Here is a 21,327-nt window from a genome sequence, read left to right on the forward strand (position 1 = left end):
ATATAGGCACCATCCCTTCCTTTCTTTTTCTTCTTCATACTTAGAATGTGGATGTGAAGCTGTAGATGGAGCACCTGTCTTGTGACCATGAGATAAGAAGCATGAGTGGAAAAGCCACATGCTAAAGATGATTAAGCAGAAAAATAGGAAGAGATAGAAACATTGACATCATGTTGCCACTGCACCAGCCCTGGACTCCCCACCTTTGGACTTAACTATTATTTTAGAAAAAGTATAGCCCATTGTAGTTAAGCCACGGTAGATGAGTTTTTGTGCAACCCTCCCCCACTTCAAAAACAACCTCAAAACAAAACCGCTGTGTTAATGGCCTGCTTCCCCTGGCCTAATTGCTCATGCAAGCTTAATGAAGTCAATCATGTTTATCAGTGATTTAGTACTGGCACATCTTAGCAGCTCAACACAAGCAGCTGGCATCTTACTTTAAATAACAAATAGTATATGTTTTAGTTCTGGTTTTTGTTTTCTTTCTGTTTTAAATCAAAGTGTGACCTTCTCCATTTCCACACCTATTTGCAAAGTTGTCAGTTACAGTCTCATCGGTGACAGGTGTGTGCCTCACAAAAGGACTATCATCAAATGACCTCAGACCCTGCACACTGACAAATTTCCTGTCTTGGTTTCTGATTTGACCGGCTAAATTTCACAATCCTTTCTTTCGGCCTGGTTCAGCTTTCCTAGCACTGACTTTGGCAGAAGCTTTTAACTCTCCTTACAACTGTCAGCCTCATGGCATCCTGGCTGAGCCTACCTACAATGAGAAAGGCTGACTGAGGAAAAAAAAAGAGACAGAAAACAAAAATCACCAGTATCAGGAATAAACAAGGGACACTACTAGAGGTCTAGAGAAATTAAAAGAATGATAAGTGAACATAATGAATAACTTTTTGTCAATAGATTCAACAATTTAGATGGAATGAGCAAATTCTTGAATGAGTCCACTTCCAAAACCAACATAAGAATAAAGAAAAATATTTGAAATGGCTTCCTGTCAAAAACTGTGAAAGGTCTGAGACTGTATCCTGCCAGCAAGTTAACAAGTTAGTCAAGGATACTTAGAGAAAATGCAAGACTTCTGGGTCAGAGACAAAGGACAGTATTTTACTCACCACAATGATAATAAAGCTTTTAAAAACATTTTTGTGTCTTAAATCTTATTTATATTAAAGATATACATATGCATACTTTAAGAAATCAAATAATCCTATAAGGCTTGTAATAAAAACAGAGCGTAGTCGCCCAGAACCACACCTGACAAAACATGCTTTAGAAGATTTTAGTAATGAAACTGAAAAAAATAAAAGTTCAAAGGAAACAGCTAAATTGCTGTTGAAACCACCATTTCCTTAGGGTAGAGCAAGTTCAAAATAATTTCCTTCTCAGAAGTGAGAAGTTAACTAGACTAAAATGTGTAGCTAGTTGAATAGTGTTAACATTGGATAAGTCTCAATGCTACAAGATTGTATTGGCTACATTATCTCTTTGACCATTTATATCTTGTATTCCTACCTGTAAACACTCAGTTTATATTTAGAATGCCTAACAAGTTTAATTCAGGAATGACTAAATCTAGCAGTGTTATTCAGTATAATGTAAGCACTTCATAAACACAAGCATTGATCTATTAATATTTATTCATTTCTGGATATTTATTGATTTGGAAAGTACATTTATATCGTGTTTGAATTTATAATGATTTTGAAAACGTGGCCATCATAATTATCTTATGATAACTGGTACTGTATCAGAAAAAGACTGTTTAAAGAAAACATACATTAAATGAGGATCAAAAATTCAAAATAAAATGTGAGAGAAAATTATTTAAATGGGGTTTTCTTTTAAAAAATGAAAGTGCAAAGATTAGGTGTTAGTGATAAGGGAATAGGAATGTTTGAATTGGAAGTAATTGTATATAAGTTTATTAACAAATTTGTGTGTCTTTTTTTTTTTAACATCTTTATTGGAGTATAATTGCTTTACAATGGTGTGTTAGTTTCTGCTTTATAACAAAGTGAATCAGTTATACATATACATGTGTTCCCATATCTCTTCCCTCTTGCGGCTCCCTCCCACCCTCCCTACCCCACCCCTCTAGGTGGTGACAAAGCACTGAGCTGATCTGCCTGTGCTATTCAGCTGCTTCCCACTAGCTATCTATTTTACGTTTGGTAGTGTATATATGTCCATGCCACTCTAGACCTGTGCCACCTTGTAACTGTGGTGACTTGAATATGAATACTTGGATAATGACGATGCTATATTTTAATTGTTATGCAAGAATATGTTAGGACAGAATCTATAAAACCTTCTGATAATGAGGTGGACTAGGCTTGTCACTAAGTTCTTTCTAATTTTAATCTCATATTGCTAAGAAACTAGAATTTACTATATAGTTTGGAGAATTATAAAAAATGAAATATTCTTATAAGTACAGTTTTATACACAAAGTTCCTAGTCCCTGATATTCCTTAACTGTATCAGTCCATACATTTGTGTTAGTCAGTATATTCATACTGATCGTCATGGGGTATTTACTTAAAACATCACTGTCTAAAGAAATATAATGCAAGCCACACGTGTTATTTTAAATTTTCTTGTAGCTACTTAAAAAAGTAAAAAGAAGCAGGTGAAATTAATTTTAATACTAGATCTTATCTAGTCCAACAAATTCAAAATATTATCATTTCAGCACATAATCAATATTAAAAGTATTAAGGTGATGTTTTATACCCTTTGTTTCATACAAATTCTTTCAAATCCGATGTATATTTTACATTTCAAATACGTCTCAATTTAGACTAGCCACATTTCAAGTGCTCATTAGCCCATGTGGCTAGTGGTTTTAACACTAGACAGCACAGATTTAAAGACTGAGCTCTTGAAAGTGCTTTACCTCTAGAGCACATCTTATCCAATATCCAAGTAAGCTTCTGTTTACTTTCTATGATTTGAGGTGGGGATTCCAAATTAGAGGGTGTATTGACTGAATGTTTGTGTCCCCTCCAAATTCATATGTTGAAGCCCTAACCCCCAGTGTGATGGTATTAGGAGGTGGGGCTTTTGGGAAGATGAGGTCATGAAAGTGGAGCGCCCATGATGGGATCAGTGTCTTTTCTCTCTCTCTCCCCCTCTTCCTCTCCCTCTCCCTCTTCACCATGTGAGGACAGAGTGAGAAGGTGACCTTCCGCAAGCCAGGAAGAGGGCCTCACCAAGAGCCGAACCAGCTGGCACACAGATGGTGGGACGTCTCAGTCTCCAGAAATGTGAGAAATAAAATTCTGTTGATTAAAACATTGGGAAGAGCTGATTAAAAGTAGTGATGGGTTGTTACAGTGTGGACATTCTAATGCATACCAAGGTGTGTGAGTCATTGGTGTAAAGAAGAGAGATAACCTTAAGTTTAATTCACTTCTTTCATTTACTAACTGTGTGAACGTGAGCAACTTACATAATGTTGGCCCCCAGATGTAGCCGTATAATACATACTTTCCAGGACCATAATGAAGTAAACATTTACTGAGAACAGGCTGGGTCATGCTATGCCATGTCATGGATCTCTGTCTTGTGAATGGACCATAGCAAACTGGCAGAAGATACCTGCCTCTTGGAGTAAGTGGAGCAGTCCAGCATGCGATTAGTAGGCTTCCCCAGTCTTGGGCAGGGCAGAAGCTAAAGGCAGAAAGCGAAGGCGCAGTGCTAAGGTAACTGCACGCCAGCCCCCTCAGCCTCTCCACGTGGCAGCTGATTTTCTTGCACACAATTTGCAGTTTGTACAGAGATCTTAGCTCAGCTGCTGAGGCCAGTAGTATAAACACTGAAGCATATGAGTCATTCTCTGAGGTCACCCCAGCAGAGAGGCCCCGAAGGAACTTGACGGAGTACACGGCAAAAACTTCTCTCTTGCCTTACGAAATCAGAACAGCGTTACTCCATAGTGAAACGGAAAAGGAAGCACCAGGCAGACTTTTATGCTGAAATTGAGTTAACTCAAATTTGGACTCTTATGAAATTAAGAAATGCAACAAGAGGAGGTGAACCCTCAGTAAATGTTTTCCTCTGAAACATATCTATGCTAAAGAAAGTGTTTAGAAATATTTATAGAAAGACAAGTGCAGCTATGTTTAAGAGTTTAGAAATCTTACGTTACTCAATTCTCATGTTAACATTATCTTTGAATTCATACTTTTAAAAGTGACCACTCTGTTTAAGTATGAGCAGAATTGATCCCAGTGCTTATAACGTTGTTTGGGTGCTGTTTCTTTTGCCATATCGTACAACAGATCAAAGGCAAATTTTAGAAATTCCACTGTGGCCTCCTCATTGGACAAAATATGCCTCAAAGTCAGCTAACGTTAGGAGATGATAAACTAAAATCCGGCATAGAAAGGGAGAGAAAACGGGAAGCACTCAAATACGCATATAGACAAGACACTCTCCCTGACCAAACTCTTTAGTCAGACCTCTCTAAGCCCTGTTCCTGACTAGGCTTTGAGTTTGCATTCTTATCCCCATCCTTGCCAAATGTGCATAGCCCAGTTTTAGCAAGAATCCTGCCAAATCAGTTTAGAGAAAATCTCCCCCACTCTTCAGATCTGATCACTCTAAATAGCTCATCAAATATCTCCTCCCCCACCCTTGCCACCTGATTACTCTGGCCTGCTACTAGTAATTTTCCATCCACCAAATCTTTCCTCCCCAACTCTGTTCCTTGGCTATCAATCTTGGCTGCCTTGTATTCTGAATTGAGCTCAGTTCTAAACTGAAGTCTGTTCAGGGAAGCAACCTAAATGTCCATCAACAGATGCACGGATAAAGAAGATGTGGTACATATATACAACGGAATATTACTCAGCCATTAAAAAGAATGAAATAATGCCATTTGCAGCAACATGGATGGATCTAGAGATTGTCATACTGAGTGAAATGTCAGGTAGAGAAAGACAAATACTGTATGATATCACTTATATGGAGAATCTTAAAATGATGCAAATGAACTTATTTACAAAACAGAAACAGACTCACAGGCTTAGAGAATGAACTTATGGTTACCGGGGGGAAGGGTGGGAGGAAGGGATAGTTAGGGAGTTTGGGATTGACAAGTACACACTGCTATATTTAAAATGGATAACCAACAAGGACCTACAGTATAGCACAGGGAACTCTGCTCAGTGTTATGTAACAACCTAAATGGGAAAAGATTTTGACAAAGAAAAGATACAAGTATATGTTAAAAAAAAAAAATTGTTCCACCTCCAATAATAAAGGGTAAATTAAAACAAAAGGAAAAAAAGAATTTCCCCTATTGCAATAGTTTCTGAATTAAATCTATCTTTACTGCTTTAACTAGTGTCTGGCTCTGGTTCTCTTTGACAATATGCACAAACAGGTACATATATACACATAGTTCTGATGTTAAAGATAATATATGGTCTCAATGTCCATATGATGATGATGGAAGTATAAATTAGTACAAGTTCTGCGAGGGTAATTGGACATTCTGTATCTGAAATCTTTATAACACTCATACCTTGTTACTCAGTAATTCTATTTCTAGGAATCAGTCCTACGATATATGCCTTATATATAAAGATATCCACAGCAGCATTATTTATAATAAAGAAAAATTGGAAAGAATCTGAATATCCAACAATAATTTGCTATGTAAGTTATGAGGCACTCATAGCGGTTTGAGGAAACATTGTGCAGCCCTCAAAATGTTTGTGAAAAGTCATAATAACAAAAAACATACTTATGAAATGGTGGTAAGTAGAGAAAAAAGCAAGATACTAAATTGCATAAAATTATGCCCTCATTTAACAAATTTCTGCATGTGTATTATATAGATATTGAAAACATACATATGTATGTGAATGTATATATATGAACGTAAAACACTGAAAGAAGTACACCAAAATGTTAAAAGGTGGGGAGGGTCTCCTGAGGTGGACTGATAGATTTGTTTTTTCCTCCTCAAAAAGTCAGGATTCTTGGGACTTCCCTGGTGGTCCAGTGGTTAGGACTGCACTTTCACTGCCAAGGGCCCAGGTTCAATCCCTGGTTGGGGAACTAAGATCCCGCAAGCCACTGGGTGTGACAAAAAAAAAAAAAAGAAGTTAGGATTCTTAGCTGCAAACAAAAGAAGCCACTCTGGCAAAATTAAGCAGAAAAATAATTTATTAAAACAAATAAGGTAGCTGACAGAATGATTGAGGGGACTGGAGAAACAATCCCCAGACTCAGCTTCCTAAAGCAATGCCCAGGTCTGGTTGATAAGAAAACCATCATCACCGCTGATGCTATGTAAGAAATGCCAGCAACAGGACGTTTCTACAACTGCTGGCTGTCAGCAATTCTAGAAAGCTACTCTTAAACTGCAAACCCCAGAAGCTGTACGTGTCTGATGCCACCCATCCAGCAAAAATGGAAAAAACGCTGAGGCTATTTCCTCATGTTGCTCATCTCCAAGTGATCGGAGGATTGACATAACTGACTTATACTGTAAAAGGATAATTCTGACTGCTGGGAGGAGAATATAATGTAGGGGACAGGGGAGGAAGCGAGAAGACTGCTTAGGAGGTCATTGTGATAATCCAGGTGAGAGGTGAAGATAGATTGGTAAAAGGGGAATGGTGAGGAGTGGTTGAATTCTGGACATATTTCAAGGGTGACTCCTAGATGTTGGCCTGAGAATTTGGAAGACTGGGCTGTAATGTACTGAGATGGGAAAGATCATAGGTGGAGACTGTAACCAAGCAATGGGCTGGTGTGCCCGCAGCGCAGATAAGCCAAACTCTGACAGCAGGTGTTTGGAGCAAAGTAAGGGTTTATTGCAGGGCGATTTTGCAAAGCTTTGTGGTCTTATTTTAGGCAGTTGTGAGCAAGAGACAGTGAGGTGTGTGTTACTAATCTAACTTGATATGGTTGGCTCTGCTTGAGAAGAAAACTCCGTTGTCTCAAGAGGAAGCAGTCTACACTGATATCAGCTACTTCTCCTCCTAATCAATGTGATCTGAAGGTCTCCAGCATTTGTACCAGAGCAGATGTCAGGTGTAGACTTCTTTAGCTGTGACATGTGTACCCAAGGCTCAAGCCACCAGGCAAGCCCTCCTCTTAATCATAGATCCTAATCAGTATATGCCTAGATACTTGTCCCAGACCCCAGCTACTGATTGTTCTAAAGATTAGGGATAGCTTATCAAAGGGACAGACAGGGCTTCCCTGGTGGCGCAGTGGTTGAGAGTCCACCTGCCGAGGCAGGGGACACGGGTTCGTTCCCCGGTCCGGGAAAATCCCACATGCCGCGAAGCGGCTGGGCCCGTGAGCCATGGCCGCTGAGCCTGCGCGTCCAGAGCCTGTGCTCCGCAACGGGAGAGGCCACAACAGTGAGAGGCCCGCGTACCGCAAAAAAAACCAAAACAACACAAAGGAACAGTTAAGGGCACGCTCCTCTGCTGTTTTCCCTGGTAACCAAAGAGCTAACCTGAGGTCAATTCCCTCTATAACTGGTTAACTTCTCCCCTTTGCCCCAGTGCCCCCGCCCCTTACCCACCGCCCCGTAGCAAGGACTACTGCCATGTCCTGCCTGCTGTCTGCCACACACAGTGGGGTGTTGCTCCAGGACCTTGCTTCAGACACGGAAGAATCCCCCCCTACCCACTAAACCATTGACGTCTCTGTCGCTGACTCTGTAAGAGGGAAAAAACTTTGTATTCTATTTCAAGTTAATCACTAAAAGGATGTTGCCTGTAAGCTTAAATTATACATAAGGGTCCATCTCCCGGGGAACTCTGCCTCCCAGGTAATGAGCATTAAGCTAAAATACCTTTGTTTAGCTCACAGAAAACATCCTGACCAGGCCCACCTGTGAATGACAGCCGGAGGGAAGAAATTAACACAACCCCCCCCCCCCCAGAGGCTGATGGGAACCAGGAAATACGGGACTTACTTCCTCCCCTTTTAGTATAAAAGAAGCTTGAATTCTAACTCAGGCAAGATGGTTGTTTGAGGTAGGAGATCGTCATTTGCTTGGTCAGCCAACTTCCCAGATAAAGTCGGCATTCCTTGCCCTAACAATTCCTCTCTTGATTTATTGGCCTGTCACGTGGCGAGCAGTACAAGTTTGGACTACGAAACAAGTTGTGGCACAGCCAGCCAGGATCCTTGCTACTCTTGGCTAGCCGGCCTGATTGGGGAATTTTCGGGTAAGGCCCTAGCAGCTGCGGGATCACTTGTCCTGAGGATCTTTCCTTCAAAATTCCTCAAAGCCAGAAACTAACACAACATTGTAAAGCAATTATACTCCAATAAAGATATTAAAAAAAAAATTCCCCAAAGCAGCACCGGCTGCCCCAGTGCTTGGCATTTGGAACAAGGAATCAACACTTGGGAGCAGCTGACAGGCTCCATGCAGCAGGGTAAGTCCGTCCAGTGTGTACAGCTGGAAACTTTATTTCCTCTCTATCTCGGGCTTTTTCTCCGGAATAAGCGAATCTGTTTTGTATTTGAGTAGGGTACCTGTTGGCGAGAGAAAGAGTTTTTGGACTTTTACCGGATTTGTGAACTGGTTCATTTATTTGGATACTAGCATTTGTGTGTGCAGTTTGTGTTTTGTTTGTCTTGAATTTCTGTTTTTAAAAATGGGGAATGGGGCTTCCCTGGTGGCGCAGTGGTTGAGAGTCCGCCTGCCGATGCAGGGTACACGCGTTCGTGCTCCGGTCCGGGAAGATCCCACATGCCGCAGAGCGGCTGGGCCCGTGAGCCATGGCAGCTGAGCCTGCGCGTCCGGAGCCTGTGCTCCGCAACGGGAGAGGCCACAACAGTGAGAGGCCCGCGCACCGCAAAAAAAAAAAAAAAAAAAAAAAAGGGGAATGTTTCAACTATCCCTAAACAAAGTCCTCTGTGGCGCGTTTTGGATAAGTGATCTGATTATAGCTGTGAACTCACGGGTGAGAGGAAGATGCTATTTTATTGTAACAGTGTGTGACCACAGTACCTGTTAGGATCTCCACAAAGGGGTGTAGGCAGGGTTATCTTGGGACCCTGTGCACCATGTACTGCTACTGTTGCTGTGTTAATTATGTTGTTTATGGTCTCCTGTGTCATTGGTATGTGTAAAACCCCACGACTAAACTTGAGGGTTTATTTAGGATTTTCTGTTTGCCCTTTGGGTTTTTCATTTTGTTTAGTACTGTTTCTCCATTTACACCTGATCTTGGGTGGCCTCGGCCTGCAGCGGCTTGAAGCAGGGTTTCGGTTCCCGGCCAGTGATTGAGGTTGGGACACAGCAATGAGAGTACCAAATCCTAGCCACTAGACCAGGGGTCAGTGACAAAGCCCTGGCCCTATCGCTTTAAAGAAAAAGAATTCCCACAAAGACGGAAAGTAGTGAAACAAATAAAGTATTTATTAGGAGAAAAAAGAAGTACAGTACATGTGGATAGACACACGGGCGGGCTCAGAATCGCACCCTCCCTCATGGCAATTTGAATCACTTTTATGGGGCATTTCTTCCAGGTTTCCTTTGGCCAGTCATTTTGATTTGCCTGGTTCAAAGTCTGTATTTGGTATAGCTCAGGATTTTCCCATGTGTGCACGCGCAGCTCTTAGCCAAGATGGATTCTACCGAAGAGGCCTAAGGGTAGGTTTGGCAACTTGGCATCACTCCCCTTTTGACCACCAGGGAGCCTTTCTGCACATGTGTAGTCGGGGACGTTTCCTGACTTTGAAAATGAAGAATATGTGGTCTCTTATCTTCTATCTGGGCAGGGCCCAGCTTCTGCTCTCAATTGTCTTGTTATTCTGGTCTGGGAGTATCGAAATCTATTTGCCCTGAGGGCCCATCTGTCTCCTGTCTCACACCCAAATCAGCTTTGTGATATTTAAAACTTTTACTGATGTCAAATGGAGGAAAAGAACAGGAAAAAAAAAAACCACCTTTCCTTGTTGAAGAGTGGGACATTTCCAGGAAGAAAAAGTTTCCACTTGGTTCCTAAAATCAGCAAAAGCTACAAATAGAAATAGACTTGTCTTTTTCATAAATATTAGTAAAAAGGGCTGAGCCATCTAAACAGGTGAGCTTGATTTCTCATCTGCCAGAAACCCAATTTGAATCCAATCTATTTTGTAACTGAGTTTTACGTTGTTGTATCTGATTCATGGCTGAAATTTTGGAATGGGAGCTATGAGGTCTGTGTTTGTAGGTGTGTTATAGATGTGTGGCATTACCGATATTAATTTGTAAAAGAGCTCTGCATGATTGACTTAAAGGAAATTAAGTGCTTATATAAATGCTCAAAATATAAAACTGGCCAGAATAAATTTTGGGTTCATGTGATCTAGGAAATATTCGGTATTGAATTAATATCTAGTATTAAAGTTAGCTTGAGCTTGTTGGTTTGATTAATACAGACTTATCTTTAGGGTTATCAACATTAAGTATAATACTTTTATTGTACCCAGGTTTACTAGAAATCAAATAAGACCTTATTATTTCTGTTACAAAGTTTGTTAGCAAGAAAAATAATATGACAAAGCTTTTAAGTAAATAGAGGTAAATGAGGTAAAAGTTTTAGGTGAACTCTAGGAATAATTATGTTTTGGGAATGTCTATGTATAATAGTCTCTCCAGATTTTTGTAACTTTAAGTTAAAAGAGAATTCATTGACTATCTGGGTCATTTCAAATAGGACAAAATATTAGAACATAAGTTTATCAATCAGGAAATGCTGGTATGACAGTTTACAATTACTTGCATCTTGGTTTTCACTAGAGATTAAGGTTTTAAGGTTAAGAATTATAAGGGAAACATTTCAGTATGAAAAAATGTAGGATGCTTGTCTTCAGCAAAGAAGGAATGAGGAATTGAAGCAGGAGGGAAGAGGACAGAGCACAACCTTTGGAAGAATGACATAGCCCGAGAACATGACATAAACTGATTAGAAACAAATGGGTCCAGGATGGCAGACAAGTTGACTTCCACGAGACCTTGAGCCTCAGTTTGGCTCATTGTAACACATCAGCGAGCTAAATGATACACCCACAGGCACCATGACAGTTCTAAGCCTGACCCTAAAGGTCAAAAAGTGAGCGGTGGCCCAATTTCTAGAAATCCCCACCCCTTCCCCAAAATAGCTGGAATATTCCTCCCGCACATTAGCCTATGAAATTACCCACCCTTATAAAAACTGACAACTCCATACCCTGGTGCCTTTCTCCCCTTCTGTGGTGGCCCACACTCTGTCTGTGGAGTGTGTTTCTCTCTAAATAAATCCACTTCTTACCTATCACTTTGTTTCTCACTGAATTCTTTTTGCGATGAGACGTCAAGAACCTGATGTTTCATTAAGTCCTGAAACCAGGTGTGTGATCTCAGTTGGAAGACTGTGGGTTTTGGCTGGATTCGAGTCCTGGCCGCTTGATCAAGTTCCAGTCTGGGTTCAAGTTCCAGTCTGACGTGCATGGTTTCAGCATGACAATACATTTTGTTAAAGGGAAAAAGGCGGTTCTGTCCTAGAGCTGGTTGTTTCTAAATGGAAAAGAAAGGAACAGATGAATAAGGATACAGAAAGTTGTGGAACACTTGTGGAGGAGGAATGCTGAAAGAGTTTTGTGCATTGTCAGGATTGGCTAAGGTAATACTGAACTTAAGAAATAGAATTTTAGAGGTAAAGTGGTACAAAACCTGAATTTGGTTCTCTAAGAGGACAAAGGTTTCTTGAAATATTGAACTTATGGTAACTGAGTTTCTTTAAGTGATCTGTATTTGCCATTGAGATCTTTTATTATCACTGGTTAAAATTTTTGATATTTTTGACAAGCTTCCCAAAGATCAAATTCTAAATGAAGCTCACTTGACCTCTAGTTAACTTTTGAGATTTTCCAAAGGGTCCCTGGAACACCTCAAATTATTTGGATTCTTTCAATCTCAGAGAGAGGAATATTAAACTAACTAGGCTTACTTGGTATGTTAAATTACGTGGAAAGCACTGTCAAATAAATGGTGATAAAACGTCTTAGATTATATCATGGGTAAACAATATACGCATTCTGGAAATTATATGGAACTTCTAAAGTCCTGGAATATCCTGGTAAATGATATCATTAATACTTTTAGTAATTATCTTAAACTGTGTGTCACAGCAGTAACCAATTTTCTTTTCAATTGCATTGTAATCCCGGCTGGTTGATGCCAAAGCAAAAAGGCATCCCTTTAATGGTTAGAGATGATCAACTGCTATTTATGGTTTTACAGTGGCTTTTGAATGACTGTAGCAATTTTGTACAGAAGCGGGGAAGAATGATGAATCCTTTATGTTCAAGTATTTGTGCTATTACATCAGGGAAAATAAAAGGAAGGGAATGAGAGTGAGAATATGTTGCTTCAAACCTAACTCCACTGACTGAGCTCATGACTTCCCCCCTTCTAAGGATCAGTTAGAAAATCCTGTGTTGACATAGAGAACTGACTTGTAGTTGCCAAGGGAGGGGGTGTGGAGGAGGGATAGATTTGGAGTTTGAGATTAGCAGATGCAAACTATCATATATAGAAAGGATAAACAGGGTCCTACTGTATAGCAAAGGGAACAACAGTCAATATCCTGCAATTAACCATAATGGAAAAGAATATGAAAAAAAGTTATACATAACTGAATCACTTAGATGTACAGCAGAAATTAACACAAAATTGTAAATCAACTATACTTCAGTAAACTTAAAAAAAAGAAAAAAATCCCGTGTTTAGTTTCTGGGGCACAGGGACTTGGCCAGGTATCGCCATCTAAGACCCAACAGGGCACCCAGTTTGGGCCAGGAGCCACTCCCAGGGCAAGGCACTTTCCATTCTGTTACCTTACATGAGGGCTAAATGCAAATGACCAGCCAGCTGGGTTTCTCAGACTTGTTTAACTGGAAAGATTGCAACACTCATTTATAGGGAGGGTCCTCTACACCTGAAGGCCAACTGACAGCACCCACAGCTGAGCCAACTTGGAGCCCCAATGAGGGAAGAATGCCCTTATTAGAGCACTACTTATTAGTGCATCTTGGCAGGGCTTTGAAAGAGGGAACCAAAGCAAAAGAGTTTGAACAAAATTCAAGAAACTCAGCAAAAACACAAATGAAGACCTCTGAGTTTTTGGAAAGGATTTATCAGACCTACTGACATCATCTTAATGCAGATTGTGAGGCCCCTGAAAATAAAAGAATGGTAAACTTGCCCCTTTTTGGGGGGCGCGGGGAGGGCAAAGTGCTTCAGATACCAGGAGAAATTGCAAGAATTAGATGGTGCATTTGGAATAAATCCTTCTCAATTGGTGGATGTTGCTTTTAAAGTGTTCAGCAGGGTGAACAGAAAAAAGAAGATGCAAACAAAACGCCACTTTTTTGGCAGCAGTATTGGATTCCCAGAAGGCTAGTTTCTTGAAGAGAGGTAAGCCACTATTGGAGAAGAAACATGTGCTTCCTGTAAGCAGAAAGAACATTGGAAAACAGATTGCCCTAGGCCAAAACATAAGAAAAACAGTAAAAGACTCTCTCAGATAGTAGAAAGAGAGGAACATGAACAAAGAAGTCCAGGGGCTCCCTTGGACTTGAGGCGTCTAATTCCCCACAGGAGCCCCATTTAAAAATTGACAGTGGGGAATGAGCTGATTAACTTTCTGATGGACTTCACCCTGAAGCGTTCCACCAGAACAGCTTGACATCACAGTCTAAAAATAATAAAAAGACTGCCGTCAGACCTCCCTAGATGGGGACTCAAAACAGGAACCTGCCACACCGAGGACGGGAAAATAGACTTTACTCAAATACCCTGAACTGCAGGAAATTCCTGATAACCTGCTAGTGTTTATGGATACTTTTTCAGGATGGATGGAAGCATATCCCACCTGGACAGAAGTCTCTGAAGTGGTTAAAGCCCTCCTAAGGGAAATTATCCCCGGATTTGGGTTGAGGCATTAAAACTACTTTCATCCTGCAGACCACAGTCAACAGGAAAAACCAAGAAAGTGAATCATACTTTTAAAAAGGAACATCTCTAAAATATGTCAAGACTAATTTAACCTGGGATAAAGCCTTGCCAGTCGCCCTGATACAGATCGGTGGCACCCAGAAGCAGGTTTAAATTAATCTCCTTTGAAATATTGTATGGTAGGCCATTTCCAGGTGTCTGCCCAGGCAAGAGAATCTATAAATACTCTAAGAGACCCAGCAGTTGCCAATTACATTAAAACTTTGGGCAGTATACTAATCTCTTCATGAGTTTGCCCCCAACAGGTCTGCCTATCCAGCTGAAGTAGATGGTAGTTTCATTGTAGCTGGAGAAGAGTCAACCTACCTATTTATGTCCAAATAAATAGCACGGGAATTTATTATATGTATTGGGAACTGGAACAAAAACTCCAAGTTCAATTACAAATTAGATAACAAAGTGCTAAGGGGTTTCATCAGGTTCAAATAGTTGCAGATGAAAGAGGCCTGACTAGGGCTTCCCTGGTGGCGCAGAGGTTGAGAGTCCACCTGCCAATGCAGGGGACACGGGTTCGTGCCCCGGTCCGGGAGGATCCCACATGCTGCGAAGCGGCTGGGCCCGTGAGCCATGGCCTCTGGGCCTGCGCGTCTGGAGCCTGTGCTCCTCAACGGGAGAGGCCCGCGTATTGCAAAAAAAAAAAAAAAAAAAAAGAGGCCTGACTAAAGATTCTAAGGAATATTCATCACCTCCATTCAGCAGAAAGCCAGGGAAGTCTTCATCCCTTTCCCCACAAGACTGTGGAAGGGATATTGACAGTAGGGTACTGTAATAGGGAAGAACCTTTTGTATTTCAAGTTAATCGCTAAAAGGATGTTGTCCGTCAGCTTAAGTTATACATAAGGGTTCATCTCCGGGGGAACTCTGCCTCCCAGGTAATGAGCATTAAGCTAAAATACCTTTGTTTAGCTCACAGAAAACATCCTGACCAGGCCCACCTGTGAATGACAGCCAGAGGGAGGAAATTAACACAACTCCCCCAGAGGCTGATGGGAACCAGGAAATGCTGGTCTTCACTTCCTCCACTTTTAGTATAAAAGAAGCCTGAATTTTAACTCAGGCAAGATGGTTCTTTGGGACACGAGCCCAACATCTTGGTCTGGCGGCTTTCCAAATAAAGCCACTATTGCTTGTCCCAACAACTTGTCTCTTTTTTTTTTTTTTGCAGTACGCGTGCCTCTCACTGTTGTGGCCTCTCTCGCAGCGGAGCACAGGCTCCGGACGCGCAGGCTCGGCCATGGCTCACGGGCCCAGCCGCTCCGTGGCATCTTCCCAGGCCGGGGCACGAACCCGTGTCCCTTGCATCAGCAGGTGGACTCTCAACCACTGCGCCACCAGTGAAGCCCAACAACTTCTCTTTTTTTTTTTAAACATCTTTATTGGGGTATAATTGCTTTACAATAGTGTGTTCGTTTCTGCTTTATAACAAAGTGAATCAGTTATACATATACATATGTTCCCATATCTCTTCCCTCTTGCGTCTCCCTCCCTCCCACCCTCCCTATCCCACCCCTCTAGGTGGTCACAAAGCACCGAACTGATCTCCCTGTGCTATGCGGCTGCTTCCCACTAGCTATCTACCTTACGTTTGGTAGTGTATATATGTCCATGCCTCTCTCTTCGCTTTGTCACAGCTCACCCTCCCCCCTCCCCATATCCTCAAGTCTGTTCTCTAGTAGGTCTGTGTCTTTATTCCTGTCTTACCCCTAGGTTCTTCATGACATTTTCTTAAATTCCATATATATGTGTTAGCATACGGAATTTGTCTTTCTCTTTCTGACTTACTTCACTCTGTATGACAGACTCTTAAGTCTATCCACCTCATTACAAATAGCTCAATTTCGTTTCTTTTTATGGCTGAGTAATATTCCATTGTATATATGTGCCACATCTTCTTTATCCATTCATCCGGTGATGGGCTCTTAGACAACTAGTCTCTTGATTTATTAGCTGGCCAGAGGGTGAGCAGTACAAGCTTGGACTGGGTAACATCTCTGAGCTCTTTCTTTGATCTTGAGGCTGGGCAAGTACAGGACTTGCAGGCCTGAGGGATGCAGCCCAATAGATGATAACTGGCATTAGGACTGATAATATTATATCAGGACATATCAGATTTTCAGGAATTTCACATAATTTCCAAAACACTTATATACCTATATAAACACAATGTAATCCTAGATCACGTTAGCTTAGTTTCTGTTAATTTATATAAGTGCTTTTTAAGCCAATTAGAGCTCGTCTATAAATTAATCTTAGCAATACCATCCAGTGTTAGATATATATCTCACATCTATCTATATAAACACACATGAACATACAGACAGATGCAAAGACCTTATAGACTTGTTCTGAAATTTCAGCCATGAGATAGGTACAATCATGTAAAGCTCATTAGTTATAAAAGTTGAATCTAAGTTTTTCTGGTAGATGGAGTAAGTTAAGTTTACCTGGTTAAAGCCTTTCAATATATATCTGTGGAGAAGCACTTAAAAGATTTTTCTATTTGCCCAAGTTTCAAATTACCTTTTCCCCTTTTGTTTTCCTTCTAACAAGAATTACTTCCTTTAAGTTTATAGAATATTTATATCTCAAAGCACAGGGAAGGAATGCAAGTTCCTCCAAGAAGGACTTTGGTTTCCCAAGGCTAATATTTACAGACCTCTGAGGGATGGGGGTGGTTTGGGATTGGTAAAGGAATAAGTGAACTTTGAACTGTCTCCAAAACTGCATTTCTAGTTTTACAAGGAGTTTAGAGATAAGGAATTAAGAGCAACTGTCTTTAAGCAATTGGGTTGTAACTTAAATGACACCAGAGGTTGATCCACCCAAAATCCTTTTATGAGGGTTTTAAATAGTTCTTCTTTCTCTCTGGGGACGTGGTTTCACTTTAGCTTACAGGAGGAGGCTTAAAAAAAATCCCTTTAGGCTCTGAATATCAGTTTCCAATTTGGCCAAATTTCTGATCATAAAGTTATTAAATGCTTTCAGAGAAAAACAAATACCGTATGCTAACACATATATATGGAATCTAAAAAAAAAAAGGTTCTGATGAACTTAGGGGCAGGAGAGGAATAAAGGCAGACCCCTAGAGAACGGACTTGACACGGGGAGGGGGAAGGGTAAGCTGGGACGAAGTGAGAGTAACATTGACATATATACTCTATCAAATGTAAGATAGCCAGTGGGAAGAAACTGCATAGCACAGGGAGATCAGCTCGGTGCTTTTCCACCACCGAGAGGGGTGGGATAAGGAGGGTGGGAGGGAGGCGCAGAGGGAGGGGATATGGGATATACATATGCATACAGCTGATTCACTTTGTTATACAACAGAAACTAACACAACATTGTAAAACAATTATACTCCAATGAAGATGTTAAACAAAAATAAAAATAAAGTTATTAAATGTTTTCAAATATCTTGCCAGGTTTCAGCTGGAACAGACAATAAATATTTCTGGCAGGTATTAAATAACTCCACAGACCCAAAAGGCATCTTAGTGTGCAAGTTACCCCCTTCCCAAGATCTAGAGGCACTCCCATAGATAGCTAGAGAACCCATAGCCTGCTTGTCCCAGGCAGGCAGAACGCCAAGCCAGGCTCTTAGGACACAAAACTAGACAAGTAAGAATGCAATAGTTGTCCCTGGGAGAGGAAGCGTCAATAACCAATAGGTCTGGATTTGGAAAGAAAGGGACAACGTGAAATTTTACTTTTCTCTCTCAGCTGAGCATGACAGAGATTCAGGAGATTGTGGTAAGATTTCTCACCCTTCAACTGGCTTCTGCCAGTTTTTCCAGGAATCCCCTCTGCAGACTGGTTTCTTATTCATTTTAATTTTAACTTCCCTTGGCTATTTAAGAAAATGCATAGCACTTTCCCAGGGAATCCTTTGGAGTCTTGGAGTCCCATCAGTTCTGGAAGGGGCCTATAAGGGGGCATACCTTTAGGGGTGGATTATGAAGGCATTTGAATTGATGTTGACAAATCATCATAGGCCCTTGAAGGGCAACCTCTTTTCTAGTGTCCCAGTTGATTACAACTAAAACAACAGCCCCTAGGCCAGTGTTTTAATGACAGGGCTCCTAGGAATGTGCCCTGTGGGGGGGCCAGGTATTTTAGGTGCTTGGCCCTGAAGCTGTTGTACCTGTAAAGCTAATGGTTTGGTGAGCTTTTACTTATGATCTCCTGTCTTTGAATCTTCATTTGTCTTCTGCAACAATCTTTTTTTTTTTCCCCCATGAAGCTATTTTGGAATTTTGAAGCCTTTTGGATTCCTCTGTGTACTAATTAAAATAGGTATCCCATTCTGCTTGCTTAATTTGGGAACCCTTACTTTCAAGTGCACTTTTTAAATGATCTTGTCTAATCTGAATGGTCTGTCGTGGCCGTTGTAACTCCCCAAGAGCTGGCAGCAATTTGGTAGGACCTGGGCTGAAAATGGAGATTAACCCACATCTCTGTCCAGCCGCCAAACTGTTTGACCCCCAACCTCATGGTTACCAAGCCAAATTCTTGGAGCTTCCACGACAAATAGTTCTTACCTATAAAATAGGTAGGTGTGCCATAAGGTAGTGCACTTAACTCTTTGGATTTTAAGGAACCCATTTTTGATTTAGTTAGTTAAACTTTTGGGTCTCTCAGCATCAAACTAACATCTAAAAAGTGTGCTGCTGAGTTGGAAATTGTGTGATGTTTCACAGTGTACCTTCTCGCACAGACATTTTTTAGAGGTTGGCGGGTGACCTAGTGTCAATCTAACCCATTCTGTGACCAACTTACCCTAACACGGGAGTTTTCAGGTTAAGTGGTGAGTGCTGTAACAGTTCTTAAATGCTCAATGCATGCCAAGCATTTTTGCAGCTTTTTGTGACTCTCAAGTTTCTCCCATTATCAACTAGACTTTGCTGGACTTAGTCCAGTTCAAGTGCGACCCAGTCCAACCTCAGACTCAGTTTGGTTTTTAAGTTGGACCCAGTCAACTCTGGCCAGTAACCACCATGGAATCTGGGGATTGGGAGACAAAACCAAGGTCAGAGTTTCCAACCAAATAGGGAATTGCAGAAAGCCAGTTAGATGGGGAGCTCCATACAAAGGGAGTGGAGCTTTAAAACCAAAAGGAACTTACCAGTGGCCCTCGAAAATAACAGGAAAGACAGTGAACTCAAAGGTTGTATGGGGTACCACACCTGTGTTTCTCTTTGTCCCTAAATGCCATCAGAAGATAACTTTGGATCCCACTGTCACTGCCACCAAATCTGTTAAGTAACAAAAATTCAACTGAGTAAATGTGAAGGTCTAACTGGATTAATCCAAGAATTCATGAATTGGGCAGCAACCCATCTAACAAGCTCAGAGGAGCTGTATAAAATGGAAAGCTCATCTTCTTTTGGCTGATGGAAAAGGGGCTATGTGGCAGATGACCTCATTGGCACTGACCAGAAAATTCCAGACTGAGCAATTAAGAGTACATTTCTGGGGGAGGTTCTAACTGCAATTAGGTTAGGTATTAAGTCTTTGTGAGCTCAACATAAGTGACTCCATTTTGGGCCTGTGGTTTCTTTTTTTAACAATTACACAGATCCCATGGTTCTCTGAAATAAAAATTTCAGCTTATTTTCTAATTATAAAAGATAGTATATGCTTATTGTAAAAAAACAAAAAATGTAAACAACACAGAAAGGAATAAAAAAGTGCCACTATTCAGAGATAAACCCTGAAAACAAATCTTTCTTAATACACACATACTTTTCAAGGAGATCATGGTGAAGACCCAAAATAAGAAAAGGAGAGACTTGGCAAAGTTGTGAGCCTGTTGAAACAGCAAAAGTTCCTGTTGTTCTGAGCAAATGACCTCTTTGGGCTTTTGTTGTGGGAATGTAGTATGAATTAAGAAGTTTGAGGGTTGTACCTTTGAGGAGCTAAATTGCTCTGCATAATCGTGTAAAAAATGGTCTCAGTAATAGCAGACTCCATTTTGCTTATTTTTGGAAATTAGAGAAAAGTAATTAGTTTATTTCATCACCAAGATAATATTGCTCATTCTTGGGAGTTGTACATGTACAATGTGGTTTGCTCAAGCAACCACAAAACATCACTGAATTTCCTTGCTTGCAAGTTCTCACCTCTCTTGTTCTTGTGTTCAAAACCCAGGCAATCTAGTTCAGAGGCCCAGAACAAGATGGAAAGCAGGCTTCAGGCCTGGTTACCAACTCAAGCTGGAGGAAGGTCTAACTGTTGATTGTCACTCCCTTGATCAAAAGGTTGCCTCTGAACCCCACACAAGGAGATGCTTACCCTAGGTCAATATAATGGAAAGGAATGCTGGTATAAATTAGGCAGCCTGGACATATTGAAATTATAATATATGAGTACCTTGTGAGGTGATTTTTTGTGCATGTGTGTGGCAACAATAATTCCACCTTAGGTTTCTGTAATGTTTCTTTATTTTTTAAGAGTTGCCATTAGATATTAATACCTCCCCCACCCCATTCCATTCTCCATACCTCTTGATTTTCTAAAACACCGGTGTTTTCTAAAACCAGATTACACTCCACCTATAGCCCTATAGCTAAAAATCTCTCCTGTAACTTCCCAGCAGCTTTGTGATAAAATCCAAATCACTGGCAGAATCTGAGTCTTACAGCTCTTCCTGATTGGCATAAAAGCACCATTTGGATTCTAAATTCCATGAGGCCAGGTACCATGTTTCCTACCAGACATAAGCAATACTTGAAGTCATCTTTATAGAGAGAGTGTGAACTGGCTCTTCTCTATTCTTGCCATGACATCATGTTTCCAACTTCACAACTAGAAATCCAGTTCCTATCCCCCTAATTTCCTTCATCTCTCCATCCCTTTTTCATTTGATCAACACCAACCCAGCTCAGTGAAGACCTCACTGCTATATGTAGGAAGCCATCTCTACTTTTCCCAGAATGGGTTAAGCATCCTCACCTGTGAGTCCTTAGCCCTTGTTCTCTACCCTGGTCTTCAACTCTCCCTGTCTTTGTCACCACCAGCTCACAGCTCTTACCACTGTGGGCTTGTTGAAGGCAGTGACTATGTTTTTATCTTGTATTACTAACTTGAGTACACAGAGCAGGAAGTTAGTTGTGTTGAATTAATATGTTAGCTGGTTCATTTGATCCTCCCAAACCCTCTCTGATTAAGCAGGTATAACAGAAAAGGTCCTTAGTCTCATTCAGTGAACAGGCCGCTGAGGATTAGAGAGTTGGATAATTCATCCGAGGTTTTACAGCTAGTTAGCAGCAGAGCTTAACCTGAAA

The 21,327-nt window shown here is 40.9% G+C and overlaps 1 protein-coding gene across 1 annotated transcript in view; it reads left to right on the forward strand.

Moving 5' to 3' along the window:
• Positions 1-8,098: 8,098 nt before the first annotated feature.
• The window catches only part of GLIPR1 (GLI pathogenesis related 1), a 38,390-nt gene continuing 25,161 nt past the window's right edge, over positions 8,099-21,327 (forward strand). The window contains exon 1 of the mRNA XM_022559868.3: positions 8,099-8,432. The gene's annotated coding sequence lies outside the window, so the exon portion shown is untranslated. The remainder of the gene's footprint in view (positions 8,433-21,327) is intronic.

This window comes from Delphinapterus leucas, chromosome 11 (assembly GCF_059928025.1).
Source record: "Delphinapterus leucas isolate spDelLeu-1000000601 "Yukka" chromosome 11, BTC_Dleu_Yukka2, whole genome shotgun sequence".
Lineage (NCBI taxonomy): Eukaryota > Metazoa > Chordata > Mammalia > Artiodactyla > Monodontidae > Delphinapterus > Delphinapterus leucas.